The sequence below is a fragment of the Solanum lycopersicum genome, chromosome 10 (assembly GCF_036512215.1).
Source record: "Solanum lycopersicum chromosome 10, SLM_r2.1".
NCBI lineage: Eukaryota > Viridiplantae > Streptophyta > Magnoliopsida > Solanales > Solanaceae > Solanum > Solanum lycopersicum.
This window is the reverse complement of record NC_090809.1, coordinates 20,242,289-20,269,439: the sequence shown is the minus strand read 5'-3', so window position 1 is coordinate 20,269,439 and position 27,151 is coordinate 20,242,289. Positions and strand designations below refer to the sequence as shown.

At 29.9% G+C, this 27,151-nt stretch overlaps 1 pseudogene; it reads right to left on the bottom strand.

Annotated features, from left to right (window-relative positions):
• Window positions 1-27,151, bottom strand: part of LOC101252069 (transcription factor TCP11-like) — a 43,888-nt pseudogene extending 16,737 nt beyond the window's left edge.

Sequence of the window (27,151 nt, the reverse complement as noted above, 5' to 3'; positions counted from 1 at the left end):
AATGAACCAACAACCTACTCTGTTGCCTCAAAAAATGCTTATTGGCGTCATGCTATGGATGACGAGTTTAAGGCTTTGACTGATCAGAAAACTTGGGTTCTTGTACCTAGCCCAATGGGCGGCACCCAGTGGGATGTAAATGGGTGTACAAAATTAAACACAATGCAGATGGCAGTATTTCCAGGTACAAGGATCGTTTGGTTGCTAAAGGCTACAATCAGGAGTATGGGCTTGATTACTCCGAGACATTCAGTCCTGTTATTCGGCAGGAAACCATTCGCCTGGTACTGTCACTCGTCGTGCCCAACAATTGGCTCATCAATCAGTTGGATGTTTCCAATGCTTTTCTTCATGGCATACTTGATGAAACTATCTACATAACGCAACCACCAGGCTATGTTGATCCCCGCTTACCTCAACATGTTTGCAAACTCCAGAAGTCTCTGTATGGGCTCAAGCAAACTCCCCCGTGCTTGGTACACACGTCTGAAAACGTTCCTCCAAGGACTCGGCTTCACGTGTTGCGTACACGACACGAGTCTGTTTACTCGACATTCAGCACACGGTACAGTCATTCTTCTTGTCTATGTAGATGATATCATTATCACAGGCTCTACTGCAGCTCTCATTTAGGATGTCACTCGAGCTATGCATACTACCTTCAAAATGAAGGACCTTGGCTCGTATTTTTTGGGAATGGAGGTTTCTCGGACAGGCAGCAGCTTGTTTCTTCATCAGTCCAAATATGCTCGAGATCTGTTGCAGAAAGCTGGACTGGAGAAATGCACTAGTCAACCAACATCGATGGCAGTCTCTTCGTCTACGAATGGAGCCGACACCCCCTTTGCCTATATCACCCACTTTCGCAGCCTCATTGGGGCTCTACAGTATCTGGCCATTATCCGTCCTGACATCCAGTTTGTTGTCAACCGAGTTGCTCAGCGCATGCATCAATCAAGTGAACATGATTACTATTGTCTAAAACGCATTCTCAGGTACATTTTTGGCACTCTTGGTCGTGGTTTACTCATTCGACCCGGGGACTTGGAGCTTCGGGGTTTCTCAGATTCAGATTGGGCGAATGATAAAAATGACAGAAAATCTACATCGGGGTTTCTCGTTTTTTGGCGCCTAACCTGATCTCCTGGTGTACCAAAAAACAACCCAAGGTCTCTCGGTCCTCGACTGAAGTTGAATACCGCGCCCTTGCTCTTCTTGCTGCTGAGACCATGTGGGTCACGTATATTCTTCGCGAACTCCGCGCCACTCACACTGTTCCTGCTCTCTATTGTGACAACAAATCAACCATATGTGTGGCCAAGAATTCCGTCCTACACACCAGAATGAAGCATGTTGATACCGATTGTCTCTTTGTTTGCGATGAAGTTCAGGCCAGCACCATGACTGTGCAGTATGTACCCACTGAAGAACAATCGGATGATATTCTCACCAAGCCTCTCCCGAGCCGACAGCACGATTACCTCAGTTCCAAGCTTCCGTTCGCTTCCGCTCAGCTCAGCTTGAGGGGGGTTAATAACAGATAGTATTAAATAAATAGTATAAAATAATATTAGTATTTACTGTGTACTAATCCTAGTCCTATTAGGATTAGTATTCCTTAATCCTACATTACATAAAAAACTATTTTAATATCTATTGCATACTATATATATACTTAGAGAAACTATTTTCATTAATATTATATACAAACAATTTTCATTCACATAATATCAATTATATACGATACTGTAATTAACATGCAATACCATGTTTTAATTTTCAATATATTTACTTTGTTAAAAAAAATATTATGATTATTCCAGAGAAAAAAGAAGAAGAAAGAAATCAATATATATACTAAAAGAACATACCTAGCACTTTAAATCATCTACCACGAAAAACAATACTTAAAAAATGGCAATACAAAGAAGTAAGAAAAATAAAATTTTCAGATTTATTAGGGCAAAACAAATTAATTGAGAGAAATTTTTGGAATGCAATATTCCAACACTTATGCACTCCTAAATTTATGGCATGTACATATTATCTTCAACATATTATTAATTTATCGCTAAAGTCATATTCGATCTCTTAAAGTTGTCTGCATAATTCATTTAGACACTTCAACTAGGACTGGTATCTATTGAACATTTCTATTTTTTAGAATAAGTACCTATTTGACACTTTTCGCAGACATGGCAAGAAAAGTGTAATACACATCCATTCAGCGTGTTAGAACGTATTCTTGATTATTTTTTTAAAAAATTTCTTCTTCTTCCTTCTTCCTTCTTCCTTCTTCCTTAGTCATTTCTTCCAAAACCAATACCATCTCCGCCGATGATGTTGCCACCAACACCTTCCACCCTTTTCTTTTCTCCTGCCTCCTCTTCCTCCTTCCCCCTAACCTCTATCATATTCAACTATGAAAACACCATTAGAATTTTCTTCTCCATTTTTTTAAAATTTATTTGATATTGTGATCTTATTTACGGGAAAAACTATAGACTCATACAATGACTACTTTATTTCTTCTTCCATTTTTTTCTTATCGAAAATATATATAACAAATTAGATTTAAAATTAAAAAAAAATGAATTTGCTTAGATGATTATTTAGTCAATGATTTAATTGATATCTAAAATTATAAATGGTTATGTTTTGTAGGTTCATGTATTCACTAATTTTTATGTATATGCAATTTGTTATTTTCAACTTAAAAAAAAACAGATCTGAAAATAGAATAGTGGGTTAAGAGAATTTCAAGGTGATGACAATTATGGTAGAGGAGGGGGCTACGGTGAAGAATAGGATTTCAAAGTGATGACAACACTTCAATTTTTTCTTTTTTTTTCCATAAAAATGCCACATGTACGTAATTGATTTGTCAATTTTCCGCATCATCGCGAGTGTATTACACACATTTCATAGTTTTAGTTGATTGTCACAAAAGTATTCAAAAGGTTCAAATTCGAATTAGTAGAGGGGTCCAGTAGGTACAAATCCTAATTAAGATGTCTAAGTAAATTATACGGACAACTTTAAGGAATTATCCATAACCTAAGCCTTAATTTATTTATGAAAAAATTACTAACTAGAGTACTAGACAGTAGACATACATCAACTATCATATATTTTCTCTCTCTAGTCATATCTCTATGCCAATCACCTTGTCCAACCATAGTCATCACCCCACTTAGCTCCATCATTTCTTCCTTCATCCTCTCAAATCACGTTTTCCTTTTCAACTATTAAAATTGATTCTTTGATAATCATCATTATATATAAAGGTTATTACTATTATTACATTATTGTAATGTATTTTGTATAGAGATCTTTCTTTTGGTGTATCCAATATATTAAGCATTAATCAATTTGGTATTGTAAACACGTATCTCGATTATTCAAATCGACTCTTCCTTTTCCTGTATATAAAATATAAAGCATTAATTAATTTGATAGTGTATATGTATCTCCAATACTTAAACTGATGGATACATGTATCTGATGAGTAATAATGTGTGTATCCAAAGGACAAAATCTGGCATAGAAAGTAATATAATGATATTGGTCATTGTTGAAAAAACTCACAACCGCAAGGAAGAAAAAAAAAGATTAATGCCAAGAAGATGGTGTTTACGATTAGAGAAATTGTTTGGTTTTATGATTTTATTATTTTAGAAAGATTTGTTAAAGTTATACAGTAAGGAATCTCTAGATATGTTAGAGTTGTTAATTAAACCTCAATGACTCCTTTAATTAAGGAGAGCAGTTACACACATTTAACTCAAAACTAATAAAATATGTATCTCGAATATTCAAACTTTCAGATATTAGAGGGGTACAAAATTGAAGCAAAACGCAAATTAAAAAAACTCGACTAGTGGTTTGGTTTGACTTGATTTGGTATTGAAAAAAATAATAAACTATATTTGATTTGATTTGATTTGATTTTAACTAAAAAAAAACCCGACATTACATACGTAATTTTAAAATTTATTTTAAACATAAAAAATAGGAAAAACTACATAATATGACAAACTTCTATATACATTTAAATAATATAACTATAGTTTATTTTATTTTTTATGTTATATGACTATAACTATACAATAAATAACAAATTTAAGTGTATATTAATAATCTTTTTTTTATATTTAATATAAATAAATAATAAATAAGAAAATTATTACTAAACTCATAATAAATTATGTATTCATATCTTCTATTTCATGAATATCCTTACATTACAGATTTTTTTGTATCCCCCCCCCCCCCCTCCAATTCCTTCCAATTCAAGATCCTTTTGTATGATTTTTGTGGTTCAATTCATTATACTTATATTTGTGGTTCAATCAAATTTCAAATGTTTATTTTTAATAATACTTATATAAATAGATAATTGTATTGTAATATTAATAAAATAGTGATTGTGAATACAAACATATTTGGATACACAAGTAATTTATCCAATATGATTAGGAAATACAAGTATAGTTGGATACACCAATACTAAATTTTTATAAATAAATACCTAAGTTAACCTCAAACCTCAAGTATTATATTGTTTTTTTCATTTTGTTATTTAACAACAGTGTATTCATATTATAGTATGCTGGTGTATTCATTTTTCGGTTAACAATAGTATATCCATTTTTCAAATTGTTGTATTCATATTCTAAAATTGTATTACATTACCTTGTTTGATGTATTAATACATTAAATTTTTATAAATATTTGTATCCTTGATATATTAATACTTTAAGTTTTATAAATAGAAACACCAATTTGAATTCAAAGTATTGATATGTTAATTGTATAAGTAATACATTTTTCTTATTTAGTTATTGTAATTACAACTGTATTAGTGTATAAATAAATTAAAAATAAAAATATCTATAAAAATACAACGAGAAAAGACATGAATAAACTTTTATATTAAAAATTTAATGAATACCTTTATGATTAGTATTTAGTGAATATATTGTATTTAGGAATATCAATACAACATTTTGTATTATGTGAGTCAATCATATTTGCATAAAATATGTAATTATTAGTTGATAATTTAATAATGGAAATTTTAGTTATTTAGGAACATAATAAATGGTTGGTACTTGGAAGTTATGGTAACATATCATACCTTATTTAGTGCATTGTATAAATAATAATAATAACAATAAAATAAAATAATATTTAATACAAACATGCAGCTATAAATTGACATCAAGTGTAGTCATTTCTAGTAAATAACATATTTATAGCTATTGAACTTCAATAACCCTATAAATGTAGTCATTTTTGTAAGTTGCTTACAAAAATATTTAGTTTGATATCATTTTAAAATATTTCATATGTTATTTCATAGTTTTTATATTTTAATATATTATTTTAAGTTTAGAACTTAGAATTCGGAATGGTCCAACAAAGATTATAGTTCCTGTATGTTCATAATTATAATAAAGCTTAAATCAAAATCAAATAAATACTAATGCAAAAAGAAAATCAATTCAACACTAAGAATGACAATAATATTGAATATTTGTTCTTTAGTTTTACATTAATTTAGACAATTAAAATACATATTTTAATTTTAATTTTCCTTAAATATTTAATAATGTAAATAATACTTATTAAACTTATTTTAACATGATTTAGTACTTTTAAAATATGATTATATTCATTATGACTTTATAATATTTATTTTATATGATGATTTCATTATTATTTTCTATTGAATATTTTTGTGTCATCAATACTCATCTCATATTTTGTGTTGTTTTTAAACGAACACCTTAGATAATTGTATTCTTGACTTCAGTATTTGTGCTGGCGAATCCATTCGGCAATGTTAGTCGAGAACGTCGAGTGATTCGATAATTCGCCCTTCTTCTAGATCATCGTCGTTTGTGCTTTGCCTTCAGTATCTATGTGTTCTGGATCATTGGGGGGAATAATTCTACTTCGTAGAACTTATCAGTGAAGCATCGACTACTACTTTTCATCGTCTTTTGATCCACTTCCCTCATGCCTTCGCTTGCTGGAACAAAGTTTGAAATGAATCCTTTCGGTTGATCGCCAAGTATACTTGTCGATGCTCAGGCCTCAACTTCAGTTCTTTTCATCTTTTTTGTTCCCGTTTTGGGCCTAAAAAATATTTGGAGCACAAGTTAATGATATGTTTGTATGCAATCTTTATCCAAAATATTCAAAAAAAATCTAGAAAAATATGAAGTTTATTAGTTTGGTTTGATTTATATATTTGGTTTGGTATTTGAAAAACTCGTACCGATCCGAGGTTGAAAATCCCAAAAAAAATCTAAATTTTATTAGTTTGATTTGGTTTAAGTTTAAAAATTTTACATGAATGATTTGGTTTGATATTTGAAAAACTCGAACCAACTCGATGTACAACCCTACGAGACAAGGGCGGAGCCATCTTGGTAGAAGGGGTTCATCTGAACCCCCTTCAACGGAAAATTATACTATTTATATACATGGTTAAAATAATATTTTATGTATATATAGTAGATGTCGACCCCCTTCGACTACTCCGTGTGTCTATTCCTATGAATTTTAAACCCACTTATTAAGAGTTCTGGCTCCACCACTGCTACCAGATATATGTATCTGGCGAGTAATTATATAGGTATCCAAAGGACGTCCGACAAATACATTTATTTGGCGAGTAAGGGTACATGTATCCAAAAGACGAATTATGATCTAGAAAATAATATTTGAAACTATTAAAAATTCTAGTAATTAAGACCTAAAGTAGTGAATTTATGTGTTTGCTCTTTATTTATTGTTTGCCTCTATCTTTTAATAAAATTAACTATGTTAGATGTTGTTAGTATTAGAGTTAAAACTTTGAAAAATTAAAAAATTTGTTAAAACAAGTAATAACAAAATTTAAATTTGTCATTTATTCAATTTTATCGATGATTCTATCTTTAAAGTTTATTATTTTTTGAATTATTTTGGTGGTTAAATGGATGACCATAAATCCTTAGTTAATTCCCTTCTTTATGAGTAGTAATATTGTTGATAATGTGGTCAAATGGAAGAACATAACTTCCAACTTTATTTCCTCCACAACAGGTAGTAATTCTCAAGGTTTAATGTAATGTTTATGACACCCTTTGGTATTCCTCAATGTAATCCTATAAATAGTGGTGTTGAGAATAACGTTGATACACTTGAAAGAATGAAAAATAGCTTATATTGTTCCTCTATTATCTTATATTCTTCTTCTCTTTTTCTTTTGTTCTTAAGTTTTACAACACGTTATCAACACGAAGTCTCAAGGTTGAACAAAATTTCTTGTGAGGATTCATTTATAATCTAATGTTGAAATTATTAAATTGTGGTTATACTTTTTTCTAATTTGTATTTTATTTATAAATGAATGAGAAGAAAAAAAAACTAACCATTTATCAATTTTGCACAGAGAAGATGAAGGTCATTGTTTTGAGAAAAAAAATGAATGAACTACAAATTTTAGGATTTTTGTTCTCATTGGAAAAAGTGAATTATCTATATTATTGATTATTTTATAATGAAAAAACTTTATCTAACAATTTTACTAAAAGTTATGTGCTACTTGTGAGACACAATATTAATTTAGATTGTATGCTAATTTTACTTTGATGGAAAAAAAAGTTTTGCTAGTTAGATATTTATTCATTGTCTATTTTACTCTAACTTAATTATTTTCTATGACAATTTTATCATATCGAATTTATCAAAGCTGGAGTTCGTGGCACTTTATATTTCTAAAAATAGTTACTTGTCATGGATACTCGACGCTGAAATTCACCTTGACGCTAAAGGTCTTGGTGCCACCATTGCAAATGGTAATACAACGTCGAGTCAGGACAATGCAACAACAATGATTTTCCTTCCTCATCATCTGGATGAAGGACTGAAGTTTGAATACCTTACGATGAAAGATCCACTTGAATTATGGATTGATTTGAAGGAAATGTATTACCACCTTAAGGCAACGATATTGCCAAGGGCTGGATGAATTCACTTATAGTTACAGAATTTTAAAACTATATGTGAATATAATTCTGATGTATACAAAAATACTACCAATTGAAATTATGTAGGAAATATATAAATGATGAGGACATGTAGGAAAAAAACTCTCACAACTTTTCATGCCTCAAATTTGGTACTACAACAACGATGCCGTGAAAGGGAATTTAAAAAGTATTTTGAGTTGATCTCATGCTTTTTTGTGGCTGAACAACATAATACTCTTTTATTGAAAAATCATGAGGCTTGTCCTACATGAACTGCTCTGTTACCAGAAGTAAAGGTTGAAGCATATGACCAGTCTAAAAGAAGACAAAATAAAAAAAAATCAAGGTCAAAATAATGTGTGTGGACATAGAAATGATAGAGGATGATATAAATCGTCATGGTGATGGTCGCCACAAAAAGGAGTACAATATGGATTCTCAAAGCAATCCTTCAAGAGGCAATTGTCATCGTTGTGGCATGAAAGGGCATTGGAAGAATGAATGTTAAGCAACTGATCATTTTGTTAGGCTTTATCAAGATTCCTTGAAAAGAAAAGAAAATAAAAATGATGCATATTCTTCTAATGCTCGGGTGGAGTCACACTTAACTTGTAAAAATGATGTCGCGGCAGGGTCTTCACAAAAATATGATGACAATATTGAAGCAAATTTGGCTGTAAAAGATGATGATTTTGATGACCTTGATAATATTACTCATTTGAAAGTTAAAGACTTCTTTAGAGACCGAAACTTTTTTTTGATCATTTGATTGGGGAAAAATAATTATGTTTCTTCATTTATGTGCTTTTAATTGTTATGTTTTTTCTTATGTTATTTTTATATTCGGAAAAATAAGTAATTTTCTTTTCTTACAAAGTTGTTTTTTCATATTTCTTATGATGTACTTTTATTTTATGAATATAAATAAAATTCCCCAATTCTCAATTAGTTCAATATGAGTAATGGAGAACTGTGTCTTCTTGATAGTGCTACAACTAATATTATTTTAAGAGAAAGAAAATATTTCTCTAATTTGATTATGAAAAAGACTTATGTTAATACAATATCTGATAGTGAAAAAAATAATTGACGGATCTGAAAGAGCGGCCTTAGTACTACCTTGGGAAACGATAATAAATATTGAAAATGCATTGTATTGTAGTAGGTCTTAAAGAAACTTATTAAGTTTCAAGGTTATTCGCCAAAATTGCTATCATGTTGAGACTACAATGAAGGAAAGATTGAATACCTTTATATTACTATAGTAAAATTGGGGGAAAATATGTGCATGAAAAATTACCCGCATTTTCTTTTAGATTGTACCAACAAGTATTAGTATGGTTGAATCACATGTCATAGTAAACAAGAGTTTACTAATTTTAATGATTTTATCATTTGTCATGACCGGTTGGGTCATCCGATTATAATATGATGCGCAAAATTATTGAGAATTCATATGGGCATACTTTGAATAATCAAAAGATTCTTCAATAAATAAATTCTCTTGTGTTGCCTGTTCTCAAGGAAAGTTAGCTATTAAACCATCAGTAGCTAAGGTTGGGATTGAATCCCCAGCAGTTTTGAAACGTATACAAGGTGATGTATATGGGTCAATTCATCCTTCATTTGGGTCATTTTAAATATTATATGGACTTGATAGATAAATCAACAAGATGGTCACGTGTGTGCTTATTATCAACTCGCAATAAGACTTTCACGAGGTTGTTAGATCAAATTATAAGATTAAGAGCACAATTTCCGGATTATCCAATAAAGACAATTCGTCTTGATAATGTTGGTGAGTTTACATTGCATGCCTTTAATGATTATTGTTTGTCCACGGGGATAAAAAAATGAACATCCAGTTGCTCATGTTCATACTCAAAATGGCCTAGCGAAATCTTTGATTAAGCGTCTCCAATTAATAGATAGACCACTCTTAATGAGAAAAAACTTGTCTGTTTCAATATGAGGGCATACTATTTTGCATGCAGCAGCATTGGTGCACATAAGGCCAACTAGTTATCATGAATTCTTTTCATTACAGTTGGTTTTTGGTCATGAGCCAAATATTTTCCATCTTAGAATTTTTGGGTGTGCGGTATACGTTCCAATTGCCTCAGTGCTACGCACAAAGATGGGTCTCCTAAGAAGGTTAGGAGTGTATGTTGGGTATGAATCTTGTTCTATTATTAAATATTTAAATTCTATTAAGGAGATATATTTACTGCAAGATCTATTGATTGTCATTTTGATGAATCAGTATACTCAACATTAGGGGGAGAACATAAACAATTGAAAAAGGAGATAGATTGAAATTCAATATCTCTATCTCATTTGGATCCTCGAACAAATCAATGTGAGCAAGGGGTTAAAAAGATGGTTTATCTACAAAATGTTGCAAATTAACTGTCACATGCATTTACTAACTTCGAAGGGTTACTAAATCTTATATTACAGCTGCAAATGCTCTAGTTTGAGTTGATGTGCCAATAAAATAAATTATTAAAGTAAATGAGTCTAAACCATGTTTAAAATGTGATAGGCCAATTGGTTCAAAGGATAAAAATTCTCGAATAAGAAAAGGAGTAAATGATCATGAAGTTTATATCATGGAGGAAATTGCTCAAAAAGAGCTCTGGGACATAGCAAATGACAAGACCACAGAGCAGGTTCAAATAATTGAAAATAATGAGAATGAAAAAACCTCAATAAGTTATGTCCCGATGAGAAAAAAATGAAATCTAAATAATATTGTAGTGGACAATATTTTTATCTATAATGTTGTCGTTGAAATAATACAACATGGTGAGGATTTTGAATCAAAATCTGTCAATGAATGCCGATAGAGAAATATTGAACAAAATGGAATGAGGCAATTCAAGCAGAATTGACTTCACTTGAAAAAACGTGAAATTTTTGGACAAATGGTCCGAACAACTGAAGGTGTCAAGCCAGTGTGATACAAATGATTTTTGTGCAAAAATAAAATGAAAAAGGTGAAGTTGTAAGATATAAGGCATGACTTGTGGCACAAGATTTTTCGCAAAGGTCTCACATGTGGAGACATATTCTCCTGTAGTAGATGCAGTTACCTGCAGGTATCTAATAAATCTGGCAATTCATGAAAAGCTTGAAATACGTCTAATGGATGTTGTCACAACCTATTTATATGTCTCATTGGACCAAAATATTTTCATGAAAGTTCCTAAAACATTCAATGTGTCTGAAGCATATAAAAATTTGTAAGAAAATTGTTTGATAAGGCTTCAGAATTCTTTATATGGATTAAAACAATCAGGACGGATGTGGTACAATCGTCTTAGCAAATTTTTGCTAAAGGAGGGGTACAAAAATGACCGTATTTGTCCATGTGATTTTAGAAAATGTCTGAATCTGATTTTGTTATAATAGTTGTGTATGTTGATGATTTAAATATCATTGGCACTCCTAATGAACTTTCAAAAGTTGTTGAGCGTTTAAATAAAGAATTGAAATGAAAGATCTTGGTAAGACAAAATTGTCTTGGCCTACAGATTGAGCATTTGAAAAATGAAATATTTATACATCAATCAACATACACAGAAAAGGTTTTAAAGAGATTTTACATAGACAAATCACATTCATTGAGTACCCCGATGATTGTGAAATCGCTTGACATACATAAAGATTCATTTCGATCTCAATAAAATGATGAAGAGCTACTTGTTGATGAAACTCCATATCATAGTGGTATTGGGACACTAATATATCTTGTCAATAATACTCAACCAAATATCTGTTTTGCAGTAAGTTTATTGACAAGATTCATCTCGGCCCCAACAAAGAGACATTGGAATGGAGTCAAACATATACTCGGATATCTTGAAGGAACCATTGATATGAGATTATTTTATTATAATAAATCTAAATCCGAAATGATTGGTTATGCATATGCTGGATATTTGTCTGATCGACATAAAGCTCAGTCTCTGATAGGCTATTTGTTTACATATGGAGGCACAACTATATCTTGACGTTCAATGAAGCAAGCATCATGCAACCATCCATGAAGCAAGTTAAGAGTGTGTTTGGTTGAGATCAATAACTCGACATATTTATGAATTGTGTGGTTTTCCTATGAAAAAGGATATTTCAACTACATTATATTGTACGAAGACAATGTTGCATGTATAGGTCATATAAAGGGAGGATATATTAAAGGACATAGAAGAAAACACATTTCACCAAAATTCTTTTTCACTCATGATCTTGAGAAGAAATGTGAAAATAAATGTTCAACAAATTCGCTCAGTTGATAATTTGGCGGACTTGTTCACTAAAGCATTACCAACCTCAACATTTGAAAAGTTTGTATCCAAGATTGAAATGCGTCATCTCAAAGAAATTAAATGATGTTTAATGCAGGGGGATTAAACTACACGCCACTCTTTTTCCCTTGGCCTAGGTTTTATCCCAGTGGGTTTACTGGCAAGATTTTTAACGAGGCAGCAAATAAAGCATAGAACAAGATTTGTGTACTCTTTTGTCTTTCACTAAGATTTTTTTCCACGAAATTTTTTCTTATTAAGGTTTTAACGAGACATATTATTTATCAATGGTCATCCAAGGGGGAGTGTTGTAAATCATTTTGGTGGTTAAACGGATGATCATGACACCTTGGTTAATTCCCTTCTTTATGAGTAGTAATGTTGTTAATAATGTGGTCAAATGGATGAGCATAACTCCTAACTTTATTTCCTCCATAATAGATAGTAATATTCAAGGTCTAATATAATGTTTATGACACCCTTTGGTATTCCTTAATGTAATCCTATAAATAGTGGTGTTGAGAATAATGTTGATACTCTTGGGAAAAAAAAAGAATGTATATTGTTTCTCTATTGTCTTATATTCTTCTTTCTGTTTTGCTTCTTTTGTTCTTAAATTTTACAATATATTACCAAATTTTTACATTCTTTTTTTATTTCTTTTTAAGTTAATATTATACACTAATTTATTATTTATCGTTTAAACTAATATTTTACACTAATTTAAATGCAATCTCATTTACTGTCGACCAACACATATTCATTTGATAAAAAAGAAATATATATAATCTAAAGAATCATGAAAAGACAATTATTATTTCTTATATAAAACAAAAATACTAATTAATATTCAGCCATACTTTATGCTTCTTTTTTTTAATTCTATGTAATATTTTTTTATTTAAAAAAACTTTTAAAACTTATGATAGATTTTATTTAATTATAGTAAAGCAGATTTTTTGAGATGAACCGTAAAAATTGATCACATAAAATAAAATAAAGGAAATATGACGGTTAGATTCTTTTGAAGCATGTATAATTATTACACTAATACCCTTTATTAAAAGCAGACATCTTGACATGATACTTACTTCTAGCCTCTTGATAATTCCAAAATTTGCTACATGTTAAATTGTGTGTGATGCTAATAAATACAAGTCTCTAAAATTGGTGGCACCCACGTTTATACTTTTTTTAAAAACACAACAATAATGCAAGTAAAATCAATAAAGAAAAAGGGGTACACGTCAAAGGTATTATCCAAAGAACATGTGGTGGAGAAACTTTGACTAATTCAACATATTTGGTGCTTGAACTTTGAACTAATCGTAAACTTTGAATCCACTACTTATTTTTTTCATTTCTCATTTCACTCCCCCGCCATTTAAAAATATATTTATTTCAAAAAAAAAAATATATATATATATATATATATATTACGTAATTTTAATGTTTGGTTATCTTTTTTACGAAAAACTCTTAAACTAGCGATTAAACGCATGGAATTCTTTTTAAAAAGTTATCTATTAATATAATAATATTAAATTATCTAACATATATGAATTGATTTAATTTATTGGTATAATTAAACCTTAATTTATATTTATTAACCTGAATTCTTGGACACAATTTTTCTCTTTAATTATCAGATTTAGGGGTGTCAAATAGACGGGTTGGACTTAATTGAGATTATTAAATTAGATTGAAATAGAAGTTGGGTTAGGTCTTGACCCATTCAAGTTTACTTTGGGCTTAAATGACTAAAAAATGGGTTAGGTCTTGACCCGCCCAATTTGACTCGATTAATCTCAATAATTTAACTTTTACAATCACAATTGAATTTTAGTTCAATTTTTTTTAAAAAAATAACAAATGAATAGATAAACTCTAAAAGATGTAAAATAAATAATAATTCAATCTTAAATATAGAAATATATCTAAATATAAAGTTTTAAAACATGAATTGATATTTCTCATCAAATGGGTAATGCTTGAATGAGTGAAATTTAAATTAATTCAAATTGTCTTGAGACTGACCTTTAAAATTTTTGACGGATTACCTATATTTGAGTTCATTTTTGACACCCCTAATCATATCCTTTTTTGTTGAATATATCAACCTAATCATTTGTATTAAATTTTTCAGCAACTTCCTCATCAGTGCACCCGTTTAAGGAAAAACTCAATTGAGAATCACCGGTTGAAATATTACAGAAAATATTTTATTATAAATTTTATAAGTAACTTTTTATAAATTGAAATATGTTAAAAGATATTTTATTTAAATGTATTTCATATTTTGAAAAAAAATTCTTTTAATATAAAATTAGAAGCCAAAATCTAACCAAAAGAAAATTAAAGCAAAAAACTCAACACACCAATAAAATATGAAGAAAGAACTTAATGTTTATATCTCTTTTACCAAAAGAAAAGGAGTCGAGAGTTTGTGACTTCACTTCTATAATATAAGACGGAATGTTGAGTGGATAAATATCTGCTCAAGTATAATTAGGTTAAGTAATGTTTAATGATTTTATAGATTCATGTCATGTATATCATAAAATAATTTATGATTAAGATCTATTTATATTATATACTCATCTTAATAAATAAAATAATAAAGTCGTCAATTATTTTTATTTTATAAAATATCAAATAAAATAATTAAGTGTATTCTACCTAATACTTTCAAGGAAAAAATAAAATTGGCAAAAATATGCGGACTTTCCGACTTTTTTACCTGTCAAACCTCTACTTGTATTGAATTTTTTAAATTAAATTAATTTAAAATTCGACACTTTTGAAGAGAAAAAGCCTTTAATGCTACCCAATACCCCTTCCTTTTCCAAATATTTTTACGAATACGCTTTTTTGAGGTCGAAGTGCGTTTTTTTGGAACTGCCATTTAGAAATTAAAAAATTACTGATTGTTATAGCTGGATGTGAAAGACACCTATTGTTCAAAACGAATTCTTTTTACTACTATTTATTTTCGAGCTAATAGTGTCCTCCCCAAATAAAACATTATCGAGATAGGCAAAAGCTATGTGAAAGTTGCAGAATACTGAAAATAAAAAAAGAAGGCCAATATTTTTTTTTTCAAGTTTTTCTATTCCCTAAAACATTCATAATCGTAAAAAAGAAAAGGTTCTCTATTGACTGGTATCTTTATTTCACATTCTTTTTGATTCATCAAATCTATACCTATAGAATTTTTTCAGTTCAATTCTTTTTTTTTTTCTCTCCACCCGGACCAACCCACCGACTCAGCTTCTTAGATTTAAGGTGATTTGTGATACGATAAAATATATTTTTATAAATATTTGAAAACCTCCAAATAATTTTAATTTTTTTTAAAAAATGTATTATATGTTCTTCAGTTGAATTTTTATATTAGAAATCAATGGTGTTTTTAAGTTTGATCTATTTTTGAAGATTGCTTCAAAATTTGGAGAAAGCATGTATGAAGTTAATCCGAAGAAGTTTGGTGGGTAAAAATTCAGGAAATTCGCTTATTCCCGTCAATTTTAATTATTTTTTTTGTAAATACTAGTTTGGGTATGCTTAATTTCTTTATTTGATAGTTTTAAAAAATAAAAAAGTTGATAATTTTATCATTTTTATTACTATAATGAATATATAATAAATTATTCTATAACACAAATGACATGAATTCATAAGTCTATTAAATATTACTTGAACTAATTATATTTGACAAAATCTTTATTCATGTTGAAGTGCTTAGGCTCAGCTTGTCAATTGATTGATTTGCCTTTCTCATTTAATTTTCTCCATTTATATTTAGTATTCAATTCATTTTAATATATATATTTTTCTTTTATTTTTATATGTCATATATTTTACAAAAATAATACTAAAAAACAACTTAAAATATTAAAGATTTGTTCAACTTTCAATTTCACTTGTACGGTATAAGTGGACTAAGAGTAAAATATTTTATTTGAAAAATACATTACCAGTAACGTAAATTATAATAATAAACAATTTATAATATTTGAAAAACATGTTAAAATATGATTAACTCTCAAAATTTCACATATATCATATGAATTAGGACAAAAGAAATTATATATATCATTTGAAAATTAAGTTAATGGTAACAAAATTAAAACTTAAATTATTCACATGTGTCATGTAAATTTGGACAAAGAAAATAGCATATATTATTTAAAAATTATTCTCTCCGTTCGGAATTGTTTGTCATGTTGTGCTTATCAAAAGTCAATTTGACTAATTTTCAAAGGTAAATTAGATCACATCAATTTAATATCTTAGAAAAAAATTAGATATTCTAAAACTATATGAAAAGTACTATAAGTTACAATTTTTTGCATATTAATATGATGAAAAAATTCATCTTAAAATATTAATCAAATTTTTATAGTTTGACTCTAAAACCATGACAAACAATATCGAACGAAGATAGTATTAAATTAAAAGTATTATAATTCACAATAATTAACAACTTAAATAATTTTAAAAAAAAACATATTTGATTGAATTTCAAATTTCATATGTGTCACATAAGTTGTGATAGAGTGAATAAAATATATTAATTTAAAAATAACGTTAAAAATATGATAAATTACAATAATAAAAAAATATCACATGTGTCACAAACATTATTTGAAAAGTACATTAAAAGTATTGTAAAAATAATTAACGCTAAAAAATTGATTAATTTCTTAATTTTATCAATATCATATAAATTAGGGAAAATACCTAAGTACTCCTCAACTTATGCCTGAAATCTCAGAGACACACTTATACTATACTAAGGTCCTATTACCCCACTGAACTTATTTTATATGTAATTTTCTTCCCCTTTTTAGCCTACGTGGCACTAGTTCGAAAAAAAAGTCAACCATCATTGGGCCCACAAGATAGTGTCACGTAAGCTAAACAGGGGTAAAAAATTATTAATAAAATAAGTTCAGAAAGGTGATAGGACCTTAGTATAGTATAAGTGTGTCTCTGAGATTTCGAACATAGGTTGAGGGGGTACTTGAACATTATCCCTATAAATTAAAATAAATAAAACAATAAATGTATCACCAAGCTTGCTCGACCTTTTGTATAAGAAAGATCAATAAGCAAATTGTTGGCCACAACATCAGCCAATCAAAGTTCCTTTTGTAGCCATAATGTCTCTTAGTAATTGAGAAATTAATAGAGGAAATATTATTAAAGAATCATCAAGACAAATGAAAAAGATATGCAACAGTCCAGCCATTATGAATAGGAAAAATTACTTCGATTGGTATCTTTTAATAAATAATAACTTATTTTAGCGACATTTTTTATTATTATCATTTATAATAATTATAGATAGTAAAATTCACGTCGAAAAAACAATAATCAAGAATAAAAAATTATAGCAACAATCGATTTATTATTTCAAGTGCGAGTGTTACAATCTCTATGATTTTTCTGAATTCGCCTTTTCAAATATAATTTAAAGGAATTTAAAGTTTAATCTTGAACTTGGGATTTATCTTGATCTTGATCTCTATCTTGATTTTGATCTTGACTTTCAAGTTGAATTCAAGGGCTTGAAGCTTGATCTTGAATCCGGTGATCTTGATCTTGATTGTTCTTGAACTTAATCTTCGACTTGGACTTGGACTTAGACTTGAACTTGATCTTGACTTGAACTTTATCTTGATCTTGACTTTCTAGCTGAATTCAAGGGTTTGGAGCTTGATCTTGAATCCGATGGTCTTGATCTTGATTCTTCTTGAACTTGAACTTATATTTGGACTTGATCTTAATCTTGACTTTCTAGTTGAATTCAAGGTCTTGGAGCTTGATCTTGAATTCGATAGTTTTGATTTTGATCGTTCTTGAACTTGATCTTAGACTTGAAATTTATACGTGGACTTTATCTTGATATTGACTTGAACTTTATCTTGACCTTGAATTTCTAGTTGAATTCAAGGACTTGGAGCTTGATCTTCCATTTGGTGGTCTTGATCTTGATCGTTCTTGAACTTGATCTTGACTTCTTCAAATCTTGAACTTGAACACTTGAATTCTTGAACTTGTAGAGAAATTTATGATTTTTGATCCACGAGCTTTCTCTAATCTCTTGTTTAGAATTCTTTTGGTCCTTTTTTTTCCTGAACTATAAGACCCCTATTAATAGCTTTAGAATAGAGGAGTTGCGATTGAAACAGGACTCCGTTCGGCCAATCAGATTTAAGTTAAATATCATAGTATTTATTTGAACTAATATATTCATTAATTTAATATAATCCAAACAACTTTATAAATTTATATTTAATAAATTTTAAGTGACTATAAATGCCCCCTTTTTCAAGTCTTGTCGAGATATTTTATCTTTCAAAGACTAAGCTTGACGAATTTGAAGACTTCAACTTGCATACTATGAGATTTGAAGACTTCATCTTGAAATAATTTTATTCATAAGGATTTTCCCCCATTGAGTCACCACCATTTGGTGCAAGTGTGAAGTTTTATGAAAACGTACTCATAGCCTTAACTCATCTAACAGATCAAGTGGGAACTTTTGGTTTCTTGACACTCATGCAACTGAACTTAGAATATAGTTCTAAGTGCCTACTTACCTCAATAAAAAGGATCAAGTCACAATGTAATTATGGAGGAGTAAGTGATTTTTTTTATTTTTTTGTTGTTATGTCGTACACTGTTTATACTCTTGTTGTCCATGAGTGACACGCAATTTAGGCTTGTACCTTAAAGAGCATTTTAACTTAAAGATTTAACTCAAATTTAAAGAGCTTTAAGATATACAGTTTAGGCTCGTGCCTTAAGGAGCATTTTAACTTGAAGATTTAGCTCAAATTTAAAGAGTTTTATGATATACAATTTAGACTCGTGTCTGAAGGAGCATTTAAACTCAATGATCTAACTCAAACTTAAATTTTTGAGTGATACAGTTTAAGCTTGTGTTTCAAGGAGCATTTCAACTGAAGATCTAAATGACATACCGTTTAAGCTCGTGTTTCAAGAAGCATTTTAATTTAAAGATTTAACTCAAATTTAAAGAGTTTTATGATATACAGTTTAGGCTCGTCTCTGAAGGAGCATTTCAACTCGATGATCTAACTCAAACTTGAAGATTTAAGATACAATTTAAGCTCATATTTCAAGGAGCATTTCAACTTGAAGATTTAAGTCAAACTTTAAGATTTAGGTGACATACAATTTAAGCTCGTTTTTCAAGGAGCATTTCAACTTGAAGATTTAATTGACATACAGTTTAGTCTCATGTTTCAAGGAGCATTGTATCTTGCAGGTTAAGCTCATGCGTTAAGGAGCGTCTAGATATACATTGACTCTTCACAGTCATCTTTTGATGCAGATTTGCCTCCATTTTGGAGTTCTTCTGTATCTTCACCTTCATGAGATCCATAGACAGTAGATTGTTGGTCTTCTCTTAAAGTCATGCTTAATTCCATGTCATGTGCACGAGTTCGTCGAATGTATTAGGCTTTAAGCCTTGCAAAATGTAGTGAAGACCTTAATTCATACCTTCGATGCACATTTCAATGCTAGAAATTTCACTAAGGTGATCTTTGCAATTGAGGCTTAGACTTTTCCAGCGATTGATAAAGTCAACAACTGACTCATCTTCACCTTGACGGTCCTTTGTAAGTTTGATCATACTAACGACACATCTCGTGCTATAGAAATGATTAAGGAACTCTTGATCTAATCGCTCTTAACTATTTATAGATCTGTGTACCAATCAAAGGTATTTTCTCTGAGTGATTGAATGAACTCTTTAACAAGATAATCACCATACGTCCAGCAGCATTGCAAATCTCAATAAAGTGCGCTATATATTATTTGGGATTTCCTTTGCTATCAAATTGTTGAAGATTAGGAGGTTGATAACCCTAAAAAAATTTCAAGTTATCAATTTTTTTTGTGTATATGGCTTTGTATATATTGGATAAAATTTGAATGAAGACTCAGATTTATCTTCGATGGCCTCTACGATAAAGTTTTTTAATTGACCGATTGGAAACAAACCTGCAGCTGAGATATGAATCTTTTTTATCTTTTTTTGCTTTACGCAAGACTCTCCTTCATATTTAATTTTAGATAGCTTTAAAGGTGATTGACTTGATTTTTTTTCAATCATGTTATCCATCTTAGTTGTTAGCTTCGAAAGTTTAGCATCTTGTTTGTGTGCGCACTTTGTCGGGCCTTCAATTGCTTTGGTTAAGCTTGATAGTTGTTCTTCTATGGTGGAAGACATTTTAATATTCTTGGATGCTTGAAACTCTGAAGCTGCAAAGGTGGAAGAATGAGTACTTCAAGCCTCGTCTTTGCTTTTCATCAAATCTACACTTCGTCAAGCCTTGAAGCAGGGGAAATTTGTAGACATTAAAATTTTGTGGGACTTTATAAGATGCTCTCAATTCTAGTTGGGACTCTACAAATTGTGTTCAACTCAAATAAGAATTCTTGGAAGATACTTAACCATAAACCCTAGTTTATGCCTATATAAAGGGTACTAAATTCCCTTAAAAGGCATCTCGGAAATTCTATAAAGAGATCAAGATCTCGAATAATCTGCAATTAATTGATGGATTATTCATATAGAGAGGTCAAATCTAAATCATCCTAGTTCGAGAAATACGTCACCAACGGCCCTCGAATCATGGATAAATCTTAGGAGAGTAGAATCAAGGGATCAACAAAATTGTACCCACAATATTTATCAAGAAAATCATGTTTTCTTCATATTTTATTTATATGGTTTGTTTGTTTTCCATATGTTTAAAATTTGTTGCAAACAAATTCTGGCACGCCCAGTGGGACCATCTCTACCTCTCATCTCAACTTTTCAAGTATCAAGAACATCAAAATGTCTTCCACTAGAAAAGAACAACTAGCAAGATTAACTAAAGCAATTGAAGGCCTGACAAAGTGTGCACACGAAGAAAATGCTAAACTTTCCAAGCTAACAAATAAGACGGGTAACATGATTGAAAGAAGATCAAGTCAATCACCTCTGAAGCTTTCTAAAATTCAAGACAAAGAAGTGTCATGCGTAAAACAAACAAAGATCAAAGAGATTCATATCTCAGAAAGGTTTGATTCCAATTGATAAGTTAAAGAACTTTATCATAGAGGCTATCGAAGACAAATCTGACTCTTCATCCAAATATTCTACCATATATGCAAAGCCATATATACAAAGGATTGATAACTTTAAAACGTTTTAGGGTTATATACCTCCTAAGCTTAAACAAGTTGATGGCAATGGAAATTCCAAACAACATATACCGCACTTTATCGATACTTACAATGCTACTGGGACGTATGATGATTATCTTATTAAAGAGTTTATTCGATGTCTCAGAGAAAATGCCTTTGATTGGTACACAGATCTTGAACCTAACTCTATAGATAGTTGGGAGCGTATAGACCAAGAGTTCCTTAATTGCTTCTATAGCACAAAACGTGTCATTAGTATGATGAAATTTATGAAGGTTCGTCAAGGTGAAGATGAGTTAGTTGTTGACTTTATTAATCGCCGGAGAAGTCTGAACCTCAACTGCAAAGATTGCCTTAGTGAAATTTGTAGCATTGAAATGTGTATCAAAGGTATGAATCGGGGTCTTCACTATATTTTGAAAGGATTAAAGCCCAATACATTCGAAGAGTTAGAAACTCGTGCACATGAAATGGAATTGAGCATGACTTTATGAGAATATCAACAATCTCCTGTTTATGGACCTCATGAAGATGAAGATATAGAACTCCGAAATGGGGGCAAGTCTGCATTCGAAGATGACTTTGAAGAGTCAATGTATATCTAGATGCTCCTTAACGCATGAGCTTAAATTGAAAGTTATAATGCTCCTTGAAACATGAGCTTAAATTGTATGTCAATTAAATCTTAAAGTTTGACTTAAATATCAATTTGAAAGGCTCCTTGAAATACAAGCTTAAATTGTGCATCACTTAAATCTTCAAGTTGCTTGAAACACGAGCTTAACTATATATCACTTAAATCTTAAAGTTTGACTTACATCTTCAAGTTGAAATGATCCTTGAAATACGAGCTTAAACTATATGTCACATAAATCTTTAAGTTAGAGTTAAATCTTCAAGTTGAAATGCTCCTTGAAACACGAGCTTAAACGTATGTCACTTAAATCTTCAAGTTTGAGTTAAATCTTCAAGTTAAAATGCTCCTTGAAATATGAACTTAAACTATATGTCACTTAAATCTTCAAGTTAGAATTAAATCTTCAAGTTGAAATGCTCGTTGAAACACGAGCTTAAATTGTATGTCACTTAAATCTTCAAGTTTGAGTTAAATCTTCAAGTTGAAATGCTCCTTGAAACACGAGCTTAAACTGTATGTCCCTTAAATATTCAAATTTAAGTTAAATTATCGAGTTAAAAGGATCCTTGAGACATGAGTCTAAACTGTATATCATAAAGCTCTTTAAATTTGAGCTAAATTTTTGATTTAAAATGCTTCTTAAGGTAAGAGCCTAAGCTGCATGTTACTCTTAAACCACAAGAGTATAAATTGTGTACGGCACAACAAAAAAAATCACTCACTCCTCCAGAATTACGTTGTGGCTTGGTCCTCTTCATTGAGGTACGTAGCCACTTAGAACCATATTTTATGTTCAATTGCATGAGTGTCAAGAAAATAAATGTTCCCACTTGATCTGTTGTATGAGTTAAAACTATGAGTAATCATTCATAAAACTTCAGACTTGCAGCGAATATTAGTGACTCAATGGGGCATACCCTTATGAATAAATTGATTCAAGATAAAGTCTTAAGAATCTCCAGGTGTTCAAGTTGAAGTCTTCAAATTCTTAAGCCTAGTCTTTGAAAGATAAAATATCTCGATAATACTTGAAAAAGGGAGCATTTATAGTCACTTAAAATTTTTATTTAAAATAAATTTATAAAGTTGTTCGGATTATATTAAATTAATGAATATATTAATCCAAAGAAGTTTTTTAATATAATTGATTTGATTATTTGAATTCAATAAATATAAATTTAATTAAAGTCCAGTTCATAAAGCCCATATGATGTTTCACTTAAATCTGATTGGCCGAATAGAGTCCTGTTGTAATCGCAACTCATCTATTCTAAAATATAAATAAGGGTCTCATAATTCAAAAAAGAGGACCAAGAATTCTAAACAAGAAGCGAGAGAAAGCTCGTGGATCAAAAGTCATAAATTCCTGTACAAGTTCAAGAATTCAAGAATTTAACTGTTCAAGTTCATGATTTGAAGAAGTCAAGATCAAGTTCAAAAATTTATGACTTTCTAGTTGAATTGAACTTTATCTTGATCTTGACTTTCTAGTTGAATTCAACGGCTTGGAGCTTGATCTTGAATTCGGTGGTCTTGATCTTGATTGTTCTTGAACTTGATCTTCACTTCGTCATATCTTGAACTTGAACACTTGAATTCTTGAACTTGTGGAGAAATTTATGGCTTTTGATCCACAAGCTTTCTCTAGCTTCTTGTATAGAATTTTTTTTGGTTATCTTTTTATGAATTATGAGACCCCTATTTATAGTTTTAGAATAAAGGAGTTGCTATTGAAACAGGATTCCCTTTGGCCAATCAGATTTAAGTGAAATATCATATGGGCTTTATGAAGCGGGTTTTAATTAAATTTATATTTATTGAATTAAAATAATTAAATCAATTATATTAATCCAAAATATTTATTTGGACTATATATTCATTAATTTAATATAATCCGAACAACTTTATAAATTTATATTTAATAAATGTTAAGTGACTACACTAATATTATGTTAAATCTGTAATATGCATTAACAGTGAATTATGTATGCAATATATATGTATTATAACTTCTTTTAAAAATTTATTATGTTTGTTTGATAAGAAATTGACATATTGAATTATAAGTGTATTAAAACGTATGATTAATGTATTATCTATCAATAAAACATGTATTATAGGTGAATAATAATTTGTTCTTTGTAATATGTATTAAAATTGTATTATAAATGTATTAAAAGTGATTTAGTGAAAAAATTATTATTGTTATAAATAATAAATATTTTCTTAATATGGTATATTTACGTAAGTTTTCCTTATAAATATTAAGAATCATATAATGACTAATTAAGGTCTAGTCAATTAGAGAATTAAGAGGCTTTTGGATTATAGTCAAAGAAGAATCCAAATAATTCTTTTTGAGATATTAATATGAGTTGTGGTGTAATGATAAATTATTTTACTCTTAAATTAATTAAATTTTATTGGAAGCGTTATTTATAAAATTCTTAGAATGGATTCTGTAATGTGTCTTTCAAGGCTTCAATGTGAATATCAAAAATCGAGTGTACGCTCACTAAAATAGAAACAATTAAGAAAAAATTTTGCATCTTGTTTCAAAACACTCGTAAAATTTAACAGTGCAAAACTTTAGACATGCGATTATAATTAGTTATAAAACTACATAAAATGAAAAAAAATAAAGTAGTACAGAAGAGAGGAACTTCTTATTCATCTTGAATAATATTTAGAAATTGAGGTATACCTACAAAATCATTTCAATGTAGGAAAAGTTCTTTATTTATTGGAGAAAATTGATTTAGTTTCCAACTAGGATTCCTAACTTCTCTCAAAGGAATCTCTATAAATAGACATTCACATTCAAATATATTTATAATATTCCCCTTGAATGTCTATTTGATAGATTGTATGTTGTGTTCAAATCTTATTAGATAAAAATCTACACAAAAAACTTCTAGAATAGAAAAAAGAATACACATGTCTAATAATACACATTTTTAATGTTTCATGAGAAACCTTACAAGAAAAATCCAACGGGACAAAACCTTGCGAGAGAAAAAAAGTACTTCAGGTATTAACTCCCCTGAATGAGATCATAAATCCAATGACTTGAATCTTTATATTCCAAGCGTGTGCAACATAACCTGAAAAGTTATAATTAGTACAAACTTGATGAATAAATCAATCATATGATTACTCGAGCAAATTTGTTGCACGTTGATATCACCATTCTTGAGAGCTTATGTATGTAAAAAGATTTGGTGAATTATGTTTCAATGCTTTCTCTTTTTATAAATCATCTATTTAGGATCAAAAATATCCAAAAAGTTTCCACTTCAACTTCTTTAAGCAAATAATTCATTATATTTTGAAACTAATAGTTCCAATTCAAGTTATCAACTTTCATAATAGTATAAAATATTCTTCATTTAATCCACATGAGGATTATAAACAAGTTTTCAAAAATTTGAATTTCTTTTAAATCAGTTTTTTCAGGTGACAACATTCAATTTATGACATCTTCTAGTGTCTAGACTGCAAGTCAAATAAAATTACACTTATCAAGATACATCATTTCACTTTTCACTTGATGAACATTTTTTATGTCAATATGTTTTATAGATTGTAGAATTTTAATCTTCATAATCTTTTACAATATTATTCACAGTCAAAATTGAATACTTGAAGTGTAAGTTTAGTGATTTTATGCATTGAATTGGCGCGGAAATAAGCCTTAATGCTCAGGTCATCCGTTGAAGAGAGGATGTTGCGAGTATATTTGGGTTATTTAATTTATGGTAATGAGGATATCAATAATGTCACCTATTGTGTTGGTGCATGATCGCAAAATGGAGGCTCAATCCAGAGTCTTCTATGATAAAAAGGTATCGCAAAAAATGTTATGTAAGTTCTACAAAGTAATGGTTAGAGTGAATATATTGTATGAGATGAAGTGTTGTTTAGTCAAGAAATCACATTATCAAAAGATTAAAGTTATAGGTGAAGACACATTGTCATAATAATAATATATCGCAAACCGAAATAACTAGGATTAAACAAAAAAACTAAGAATAGTTATTTTTGGTAAGAATAGGAGAAATCTGGAAAATTTCCAAGTGTAAAAGTAAGTTTTTGGTCAATTTCAAACGGCCATAACTTGTAGCTCAGGATGAGTTGGGTCCAGTTTTTTATATTGTTGGAAATCCCTTAAAGGGATCTTTCTAACCAACCAAGTTTACACATTTTCGATATCGTATGAGGGAGATATGCCTATCGGAAGTTGGGTTGTTGGATTGAGGAAAATTCAATGCGGATTTTAGTAAGGGTAAAGTGGTCTTTTCATCCTACTATATCCTAATTTGTTTTTAGGGTTTGATAGGGGTAAAATTAAGCCTTAAGTCAGTTTTTAGAATATTGAATACGCTTAGTGCTTGGGAGAAAGAGAAGAGAAGAAGGAGAAAAGATAAAAAAAAACCAAGATTTCGCCAAGATCGCTTAGTGAGTTTCATCGGGGGTGATTCTTTTAAGGTATGTAGGATCATTCTGTTAAGGGTTCTTCCACCCACACAACAATATGTTTAATTCAACGAATTAGAGTAGATGAATGATGACTATTGAAGTTTTGATGAAAAAATCATTGAATTCTTATTGATCGAGTTGTAGTATACCTTTGGTTGTTTGATTTCATGTTTTCGGACTGTTTTACGAGTCTAACTATTGGGTATTGAGGATTTTAGTGATCATAAGTGTTTGGGTGAGATCCATGGGAGTTTAGAAGGTTTAGAATTGAAAATCGGAGATAAAAAATCAAAAATCCCGTCTGACAAGCCCTGGAATACCGTGTTTGCCAGAGTCCCTCTGCGAAGCCTCTGTCTAACAGAGCCTGGCCAACACGCTATCCAGAGCCCCTTAGGATAGTCTCTATCTGTCAGGCTCTGGGGCCCCGTGCCTCTTAGAGAACCAGCATCACCCGGAGATCTCAT